Source organism: Neoarius graeffei, chromosome 3, assembly GCF_027579695.1.
Source record: "Neoarius graeffei isolate fNeoGra1 chromosome 3, fNeoGra1.pri, whole genome shotgun sequence".
In the NCBI taxonomy this organism is placed as follows: domain Eukaryota; kingdom Metazoa; phylum Chordata; class Actinopteri; order Siluriformes; family Ariidae; genus Neoarius; species Neoarius graeffei.
Genome location: NC_083571.1, coordinates 103,753,386 through 103,764,742, shown reverse-complemented (window position 1 = coordinate 103,764,742; position 11,357 = coordinate 103,753,386).

Here is an 11,357-nt window from a genome sequence, read left to right as displayed (position 1 = left end):
TTGCAAGGAGAAAGCCACTGCTCTCCAAAAAGAACATTGCTGCTCATCTGCAGGTTGCTAAAGATCACGTGGACAAGCCAGAAGACTATTGGAAAAATGGTTTGTGGATGGATGAAACCAAAATATAAATTTTTGGTTTAAATGAGAAGTGTTATGTTTGGAGAAAGGAAAACACTGCATTCCAGCATAAGAACCTTATCCTATCTGTGAAACATGGTGGTGGTAGTACCGTGGTTTGGGCCTGTTTTGCTGCATCTGTGCCAGGACAGCTTGCCATCATTGATGGAACAATGAATTCTGAATTATATCAACTAATTCTAAAGGAAAATGTCAGGACATCTGTCCATGAACTGAATCCCAAGAGAAGGTGGGTCATGCAGCAAGCCAACGACCCTAAGCACACAAGTCGTTCTACCAAAGATGGTTAAAGAAGAATAAAGTTAATGTTTTGGAATGGCCAAGTCAAAGTCCTGACCTTAATCCAATCGAAATGTTGTGGAAGGACCTGAAGCAAGCAGTTCATGTGAGGAAACCCACCAACATCCCAGAGTGGAAGCTGTTCTGTACGGAGGAATGGGCTAAAATTCCTCCAGGCCGGTGTGCAGGACTGATCAACAGTTACCGCAAATGTTTAGTTGCAGTTATTGCTGCACAAGGGGGTCACACCAGATACTGAAAGCAAAGGTTCACATACTTTTGCCACTCACAGATATGTAATATTGGATCATTTTCCTCAATAAATAAATGACCAAGTATAATATTTTTGTCTCATTTGTTTAACTGGGTTCTCTTTATCTACTTTTAGGACTTGTGTGAAAATTTGATGATGTTTTAGGTCATATTTATGCAGAAATATAGAAAATTCTAAAGGGTTCGCAAACTTTCAAGCACCACTGTACACACAATACAGAGGTTAAGGGCCTTCTAGTCTCTTCTATGAGCTCATTTGAGAGAATGTGGGAAAGTGTCATTTGATTACAGAACTGAAAACTTAATTATTTTTAAAAACCATGGTGTTTTGCACTGTCAGTACTACAGGTACGACAAATCATTCATCTTGGTTAGTTCGAGAGCCACCATCTATGAGGGTATAGGGTAGTGTCTTGCTTATGGGCTCCTTACTCATCTGGGGAGTTAAACTAATGGTGAGTGAACTTTGAATTCTGAACAGCATAAACAGCCACCATGTCTTATCTTGAAGGAAGGCCTTTTAATATTGTCACATAAAAATGGTACTACATGTAACTGTCTGATGGCACATCTAATGCAGGTCACCAAAGGCATTTAAGGATTTTAATTGTTATAAAAATGCAGGGCGGCATGGTGGTGTAGTGGTTAGCGCTGTCGCCTCACGGCAAGAAGGTCCGGGTTCGAGCCCCGTGGCTGGCGAGGGCCTTTCTGTGCGGAGTTTGCATGTTCTCCCCGTGTCCGCGTGGGTTTCCTCCGGGTGCTCCGGTTTCCCCCACAGTCCAAAGACATGCAGGTTAGGTTAACTGGTGACTCTAAATTGACCGTAGGTGTGAATGGTTGTCTGTGTCTATGTGTCAGCCCTGTGATGACCTGGCGACTTGTCCAGGGTGTACCCCGCCTTTCGCCCGTAGTCAGCTGGGATAGGCTCCAGCTTGCCTGTGACCCTGTAGAACAGGATAAAGCGGCTAGAGATAATGAGATGAGATGAGATAAAAATGCAGATAGCTTCACCTCTTTTTAAGGGGGGCTCTGTAATCATACTGCACAAGTATAATCTTCATTCAAGGTATTTGATGGAGTAGGCTACACAACTGCCATATGATCAACGCCTGTTATTTGGCAGAGTTAGTTTTTCTTAGCCTTAACTGTCTGCTGTTGTCTGTCAACACCACCAATAATGACAGGCATCTGCAACAAAACACCTTTGAGGATACCATATATCAGAGGTGTGCCTGCAGCCAGAGGAAAAAGAAATATGAACAGCATACAATGTCATTTAAAAACATGCAAATTAATGTGACAATTTCTATATATCATACATATGACAACATGTAATTCTATATTTCATTTCATACAAATGACAACATGCTAGTCTATATTTCATACAAATGACAACATGCAATAGGCCTATGATAGAATTTGTATATACACTATATACAGTTGCATTATATACAATATCCCTTTGTAATATACAAGTACATTATATAATATAATACTGTACAACTTCCTAGGGATGGGCACAAGACCAAAATGTATTTCCAAAAGCAACATCAAATACCCAACACTCAAAATAGATACAAAACCCAATCACACACATGTATTAAAAATGCTGTGTTCTGTATTTTAAAATACCTAAAACACAACGATAACTTATAGGGCTACAGTTGAATGAAGATAACTATTGAATTATCCTTAAACAAGACAAAGTACTTTGCATGTAAACACATGCCCCCTACATAACCATGATTTTCAATCACTGAACACACAACAATGGTGAGTTCCTGTAACATAAGGAGAAGGCCATCTGTACAATGGGCCACCTGTCACTTTCAGCTCAACTACCTTTGAAAGCTTTTTATCTTTCTAGATCAGCAAAACTCATCTCATCTCATTATCTCTAGCCACTTTATCCTGTTCTACAGGGTCGCAGGCAAGCTGGAGCCTATCCCAGCTGACTTCGGGCGAAAGGCGGGGTACACCCTGGACAAGTCGCCAGGTCATCACAGGGCTGACACATAGACACAGACAACCATTCACACTCACATTCACACCTACGGTTAATTTAGAGTCACCAGTTAACCTAACCTGCATGTCTTTGGACTGTGGGGGAAACCGGAGCACCCGGAGGAAACCCACGCGGACACGGGGAGAACATGCAAACTCCACACAGAAAGGCCCTCGCCGGCCACGGGGCTCGAACCCAGACCTTCTTGCTGTGAGGCGACAGCGCTAACCACTACACCACCGCGCCGCCCCTATTATTATTATTATTATTATATAAAGCTTGGTATTGACATGTTGTTGATGAGACTGTATAAGTCCAGAAAACAAGAATACAAACCTAGGCTGTTCCTGGTGTTTTGGGGCTGGCCTAATTCACCATTTGTCACAGCTGTGCCATTTATGATCTTAGAGTGCCATCTTCTGGGTGACACATGTAGCTGTATTGTAATTCAGTGGTTGGTATATGGATATTTACTCATTTAATGCAGGTTTTCTTTTATTAGTTATGGCTTTAGTTTGGTTATTTAGGGCCTACAGGTGGTTTTCACTTACACTACTGAGGATGACATATTTTGCATTTTTTGATTTAACAAACACAAATACCACAACATACAAAGACAACAACTGACTATGGACTGTACTACAAAGGCAGTAAGATTTTGTTTTCAGGTTTTCAAACCTGTCAGTATTTGCCAATAAAATTAGCTCTTCCTCTGATGGTTGAGCATTTTTTACGTTTTGGTCGAAAACACCACAACTGCTAAAGATGGGTGCACTCAACAAAGCTCAGTTGAAAACAGCTTTTAAGACCGTTAAAGTAATGCTGCAGTTTAAAATCAAAATTGGAACATTAAATGGTCATGGCTCGTCAGTATGTATTTTGAGGAGCGATTCTGGGCTAGACCGCAGCATTCCAAAGTTAGCCGATTTCGCACTTTTAGTGGAAAACGCTGTTATTGCAAGTGAATGGGCATTCAAAAAGATCTAAGATATCGGTTGTTTTCAAAAGTAAACAAGCTCGAAAAAAACTCCATACTTCAGCGACAGCATAACAAAGGTCTTATCCATCAAACCGAGGCACAGACAAGTTTATAGATTGAAAGTTGAAAATGGCAGCAGCAACTTGGACTGGCGTAAGGTAGACCCTCTTCAAACACTCTCTTTTACAATTACATACTTCTCTGTGCCTTGGTTTGAAAGTTGAGACCTTTGTTGTGCCGCTGGTGAAGCGTTGAGTTTTTCCGCGCTTGTTTAAGGGTCTAAAAAGCCGTTTTCATCTGAGCTTTGTTGAGTGCACCCATCTTTAACCAGAGATCGAGCAAATAGTCACAGCTGTCAGATGGTGGTGAGGGTCACATCAAGAAGCCAATGCTGGCGAGACGAGTACAGCAGCCGAGGTATTGGAGTTTGGCACAGCACCTGAATCAGGGGAGATGGGGGCAGCTGCAAGGAGGGCAGAGAAGATCGGCACTGCAGATGGCAGTGATGAGCTGATGCTGAGGTGCACAGCAGTTGAGGTGGCAGTGGGCACAAGGCACAAAAAGGAGAGAAGCAACAGATGATGGTTATGGGCACAGCTGAGGAGATGGGCATGGCAGCTGATGCAGAGGAGATGGGCACGGCAGCTGATGCAGAGGAGATGGGCACAGCAGTCAAGGCGGTGGAGATGGGCACAGCAGTCGAGGTGGTGGTGTAGGTAATGGGCACAGCAGTCGAGGCGGTGGAGATGGGCACAGCAGTCGAGGCGGTGGAGATGGGCACAGCAGTTGAGGCGGTGGTGGAGGTGATGGGCACAGCAGGAGCTGATGCACAGCAGCAAGGAACGCAGAGGATAGTTGAGATTGCCACAGCAGTCAAGGCACGGGAGATGGGCACAACAGAAAAGCAGAGGACATGGTGGTGATGGCCACCGCAGTCGAAGCAGAGGAGATGGGCACAGAAGCAGATGAGATGGTGGTGATGGCCACTGCAACTGAGGCAAAGGAGATGGTGATAATGGCCACAGCAGCAAGGATGGCAGAGGAGATGGGCAGGCGGTGGTAATGGGCACAGCAAGAGCTGATGCAGGTGAGATGGACAACAGCAGCCGATGCACACAAGATGGATTCAGCAGCTGACATGGTGGCAGTGGACACAGCAGGGTAGGTGAAATGCTCACAGATTATTTGTTATCTCCTCTCGTAACAGCGTGTACAATTCAGCAGCTTCAAATGCATCTTTAGGAGTTGTCCATCCATTTTCCTGCATAAGCAAAACCGACAGCTCAAACACTGTTTCATCACAAGGCAATTGACCCTTGGGTGTGCACTCCTCCTTACAAAGATCAGCCTCTTCTTGATTAAACAACCTCAATCTGTCCTCCCCACCAAAAATCTGTGGGGCTGTGTATAATTGGACTGGACGACCCCCAGAGTCACCCCTGGATGGAGCTGGCCTGATTCTATGTGCATTCCATGTCTGCACAACCTCATCCAGCTCTTTCTGCAAGACAATGAAAATTAAACTGAAATTAAAATTACATGTGTAAAACACTCAATGGATCTGTTCGTTAACTTAATTAGTAGGTCTGCTACAGTACATGATTATAATGATGTCAATATACATTTAAATAATTTCCTATTCATTTTTACAGCACTACCCCGTAATGCAGAAGGAAATACAGTACAGTACTATTGTTCTTAGAAAAAGGTTTAAGATTAGATTCTACTTTGTCAATACACATGCATGAATACAGGGTAAACATAAATATAAAATTGTACAGATTGCATGCAGTATGCCATTATTTACAGGTAGTGCAAGTAAGATAGGCATACCTATGTGAAGAGTATGTACAGACACGTTAAGGTTGATAATTGTTATATGCAGCTAATGTAGGCCTATATAGGAGCAGAATGTAGGTAGGCCAATGAAAAAGGTGAATATTTAAATTAGTATGTTTGGAAAAGGTGTATGGGACATTGATTTTTTTTAAGAACGTAGTGAACATAACCCTGATAATAATAGCTCTTCACCCACAACAATTTCATTGAACATAGCAGATTCCTGGCATTAATAAATTACTGATTAGTTGTACCCTGCAGTATCTGGTGGTATTCTGTTACATGTTTTCCTAAAACATCGGAAGCTAGCATGATTACCTAGAAGTAGAAGTAGGCCTAGTCTAGGATTTATGGCCTATATGGCTTTTTGAAAATGATTTGAACTTTGGTGTGTGTTATAGCTGGGTGTTGCAAACAGTAGCCTACCTGAACTAGTTCGAGGAAGCAGAATTGCATAAGACTCTTATCCAGGAAATCACCGGAGAAGTGGCCAGCATCTTGCAATGATTTGAAAAGGTTCATCCAAAACTGCACGTTCTGCTTGCGAAGGATACCCCACCAGGATTCAATACGCTGATTGGCAGTGCTGCGGCCATACAAGAAACTTTTGTCGCCGGCAAATGCATCAGTGTGCTCTCTTCTTAGGAATATTTGCATGCCCTCGACGTGGCCGTTCTCAGTCCTCCTGTCTGCTCGCAGCCGCTCTGGACAGCCCCCACATGCTCAACGCACTGTACATAGTAGGAGGCAATGACTTTAGGGTCATTGTTGGTAGTATACGCCTCCATCCACAACACATAGCGACTGTAACCATCAATGCATCCGTTGATACAGATCCCAAATGGCTTCAATTTGTCGTATGAATCCATATGCCAAAGTGCGTTAGGCCCACGGGCTGTATACTCACGCCGCCTCAGACGATGTGCCCGTCTCATTTCCACCCTGTGTGGATCAAGTGCCTTGAGGATCTTCCTAATGCTTTCTTGTGAGACCACTAACCCCCTTTGACGTGCTCGAATGTGCAGCCAACGATAGCCCTGCATCTGGCCATTCCCACGCAGTTCCTCTTGCATGAAAGCTATCACACTGTCGATGTCGGTCTGATTTCGCCTCCTGAAAAGACCAAGTTGGCGACAACGCCTCTTCAAAGTCCGTATAGAAATCACAAAATTGTGATTCTGTGCCAAGACTCCAAGGATCTCTTTATTGTTCAAGCCAATCTCGAAATAGCATTTAATTAAGTCATCCATTTTAGCAACTAGCCTAACCAAACATGTCTCCTTCAAAAGCGCTGATGTGACTCCACTTGCTCTCTGGTAGATTTGTGACTTTTTTCTCTCGAAAGTTTCGACTTTTTTCTCTCGAAAGTTTCGACTTTTTTTCTCGAAAATTTCGACTTTTTTTCTCGAAAATTTCAACTTTTTTTCTCGAAAATTTCAACTTTTTTTCTCGAAAATTTTGACTTCTTTGTCTCGAAAATTTCGACTTTTTTCTTGAAAATTTCAAGTTTTTTCTTGAAATTTCCGACTTTTAATCTCAGAATTTTGAAAAATATATTTTCAACAAGTGGCCCCAATACGCTTCTGTACCAATTTGATCGGTTTAACACATAAGCCAAATACACGTGATGGGAGTGGTAAGATGGCGGCCAGATGGCTTCACCTCATCTCTACAGCAGGGAATAGGCTTGGAGCTCTCCAGATTTTACACAGAGCTCAGTGGAAAATGCCTCGTGCATATGAGGTACAGATCGCATAACGGTCTGTACTTCCTGCTTTTCTTTAACCCTGCATCATGACACCTGTTCTTCTGTTTATACTGGAACCATATGGTACCTGTGGGTGGGTGTGTATACACACGCACACACCCCTGGCACATTTTGCAGGAAAAAGACAGTAAGCCTTAAGATATCTTATATCTTATGTTTCAAAACTCATATTACATACTAAATACTTTCAAAATAGCTCTCTGCCACTGGTTAACATATAGTACAATAGGATATTTTGTCATACAGTGTATGAGTATAGCCAGACACTCACGAAGTATTTTATTAGGAACACTATATTAAATACTGAGTAGAGCTTCCCTTTGTTCTCAAAACAGTCTCAGTTCTTCATGGCATGGACTCCAAAAGATGTTGGAAACATTCCTTTGAGATTCTGGTCCATGTTTACCTGAGTGCATCACGCAATTCCTGCAGATTTTTCAGGTCCTATTTCATGTTTCAAATCACCTATTCTATCGCATCCCAAAGATGTTCTATTGGATACAGATGGCATTCAAGTGGTGATTGGTTGGTATTAATGGGCCCGAAGTGTGCCAAGAAAACATTCCCCACACCATTACACTACCTCCACCAGCCTGGAATGTTGACACCAGGCAGGTAAGGTCCACAGATTCATGCTGCTGGTGATAAATTCTGACACTACTATCTGTGTGCCTCAGCAGAAATCCAGATTCCTCGGAATAGGCTATGTTTTTCTAGTCTTCACTTGTCCAGTTTTGGTGAGCCTGTGCCCTCTGCAGCCTCAGCTTTCTGTTCTTGACTGAAAGAAGTCAAACCCGACATGGTCTTCTGCTGTTGTATGAGATAAGACGCCCAACATGGAAGGTGATGGAAGATGGTCTCAACCGTGACATGGGCATCCTGGCAGACTACCTCCAAAAATGGCACCTTCAGCTCAGCGTGGGCAAGACAGTGTCTGCAGCATATCATCTCAACAATTGGGAAGCAAGAACGGAACTGGACATGTATGTTGGCAACAACCGCCTGGAGTTTCAGCAAGCCCCCAAGTACCTTGGTGTACACTTGGCTCGGACACTGTCCTATAAGCAACACCTGGATGAAGTGAAGGCCAAGGTAACAGCAAGGGTCTCGCTCATCTGCCGTCTGGCGGGTTCGACTTGGGGAGCTTCCCCCCAGACCATTCGCATATCCATGCAAGCCCTTGTTTCTGGACCCGTAGCTGAATACTGTGCCCCTGCCTGGAGCAGAAGTCCACACATGAATAAGGTAGATACTGCCATCAACAGCGCCCTCTGGATAGTAACTGGTTGTCTGAAACCCACCCCTGTGTCCCACCTGCCAGTCCTTGCTGGAATCGCCCCAGCCAGTCTCCGACAGGATGCAGCTACCCTCACCCGGCAAGAAAAGCCCGGAAGTACGATGGGCACATCCTGCACAAAGCCACAATAATACTGGCTTTAACAGACGCCTGGCTGGCAGCATCCTGGAAACAGACGTGGGAGATGGCTGGGCCCTCCCACATCCAACGATACATCAGGGACCCAGGAGGCAGTGTAAAAGGAGAAGACCTGCCATGCCACCTGTGGACCTTGCTGAATCGTCTACGCATTGGGGTCGGCCACTTCAAGTCATCTCTGAAGAAGTGGGGCCTATCGGACAGTGCGGCATGCGAGTGTGGCTAACCTGAACAGACTGCCGAGCACATAATCACCGGCTGCCCCCTATACAGCCCACCCTCAGAAGCTGGCCTCTTCGGCTTAGGACCAGAGATGAGGGCATGACTGCACGACACGGAGTTGGCCATCTGATGATATACGAAAGAAAGAAAGATGTGAATTCTGAAATGTTTTTCTGCTCACCATAATTGTACAGAGTGGTTATCCGAGTTACTGTAGCTTTACTGTCAGCTAGAACCAGTTTGGCCATTCTTCACTGACCTCTCTCATCAACAAGGCTTTTCCCTCCACAGAACTGCCACTCCCTGGAGGTTTTTTAGTTCATATGGCTTCAGGCCAGGCCAGATGAGCTTATGCAATTGCACATCATCCATCCGTCGTCCGTCATCGTTGTCTGTCCACAATTTACAGAAATCACGACTCCTCCTACAGGACTGATGGGATTTTGATCAAACTCACATACAGGTGTTCTGCAGGTGAGTGTGCATAAAAGTTGTCAAGACAGTGGCACCACCTGTCATATTTACGATTTTATGGGCGTCTGAAATGTTTGGGTGACTCGTCACATTAAATGCTATTCTTTGTAAACTGCTGCGACAATTTAACTGGAACTCACTCAGAAGACTCTAAAGACATATTCCAACAAGATTTGTTCACCTACCATGGATGAGGCTGCAGAAGGGTAATGTGCAATTTCATGAAAATCACTACTCCTCCTACAGGAGTGATCAGATTTTAATCAAACTCATATGGAATGTTCTCCAGGTTGGCATGTATAAAAGTTGTTAAGATGGTGGTGCCACCTGTCATATTTAACATTTTATGGGCGTTTGAAATTTTTGGAAGACTCGTCACACAAAACACTACTGTTTGTAAATTGCTAGGATGTTTTCACTGAAACTCACCCAGAAGATTCTAAAAACATACAGTGGTGCTTGAAAGTTTGTGAACCCTTTAGAATTTTCTATATTTCTGCATAAATATGACCTAAAACATCATCAGATTTTCACACAAGTCTGAAAAGTAGATAAAGAGAACCCAGTTAAACAAATGAGACAAAAATATTATACTTGGTCATTTATTTATTGAGGAAAATGACCCAATATTACATATCTGTGAGTGGCAAAAGTATGTGAACCTTTGCTTTCAGTATCTGGTGTGACCCCCTTGTGCAGCAATAACTGCGACTAAATGTTTCCGGTAACTGTTGATCAGTCCTGCACACCAGCCTGGAGGAATTTTAGCCCATTCCTCTGAACAAAACAGCTTCAACTCTGGGATGTTGGTGGGTTTCCTCACATGAACTGCTCACTTCAGGTCCTTCCACAACATTTGGATTGGATTAAGGTCAGGACTTTGACTTGGCCATTCCAAAACATTAACTTTATTCTTCTTTAACCATTCTTTGGTAGAACGACTTGTGTGCTTAGGGTCGTTGTCTTGCTGCATGACCCACCTTCTCTTGAGATTCAGTTCATGGACAGATGTCCTGACATTTTCCTTTAGAATTCGCAGGTATAATTCAGAATTCATTGTTCCATCAATGATGGCAAGCTGTCCTGGCCCAGATGCAGCAAAACAGGCCCAAACCATGATACTACCACCACCATGTTTCACAGCTGGGATAAGGTTCTTATGCTGTAATGCAGTGGTTTCCTTTCTGCAAACATAATGCTTCTCATTTAAACCAAAATTCTATTTTGGTCTCATCCATCCACAGAACATTTTTCCAATAGTCTTCTGGCTTGTCCACATGATCTTTAGCAAACTGCAGACAAGCAGCAATGTTCTTTTTGGAGAGCAGTGGCTTTCTCCTTGCAACTCTGCCATGCAGACCACTGTTGTTCAGTGTTCTCCTGATGGTGGACTCATGAACATTAACATTAGCCAATGTGAGAGAGTCCTTCAGTTGCTTAGAAGTTACCCTGGGGTCCTTTGTGACCTCGCCGACTATTACACGCCTTACTCTTGGAGTGATCGTTGTTGGTCGACCACTCCTGGGGAGGGTAACAATGGTCTTGAATTTCCTCCATTTGTACACAATCTGCCTGACTGTGGATTGGAGGAGTCCAAACTCTTTACAGATGGTTTTGTAACCTTTTCCAGCCTGATGAGCATCAACAACGCTTTTTCTGAGGTCCTCAGAAACCTCCTTTGTTCGTGCCATGATACATTTCCACAAACATGTGTTGTGAAGATCAGACTTTGATAGATCCCTGTTCTTTAAATAAAACAGGGTGCCCACTCACACCTGATTGCCATCCCAATTGATTGAAAACACCTGACTCTAATTTCACCTTCAAATTAACTGCTAATCCGAGAGGTTCACATACTTTTGCCACTCAGAGATATGTAATATTGGATTATTTTCCTCAGTAGATAAATGACCAAGTATAATATTTTTGTCTCATTTGTTTAACT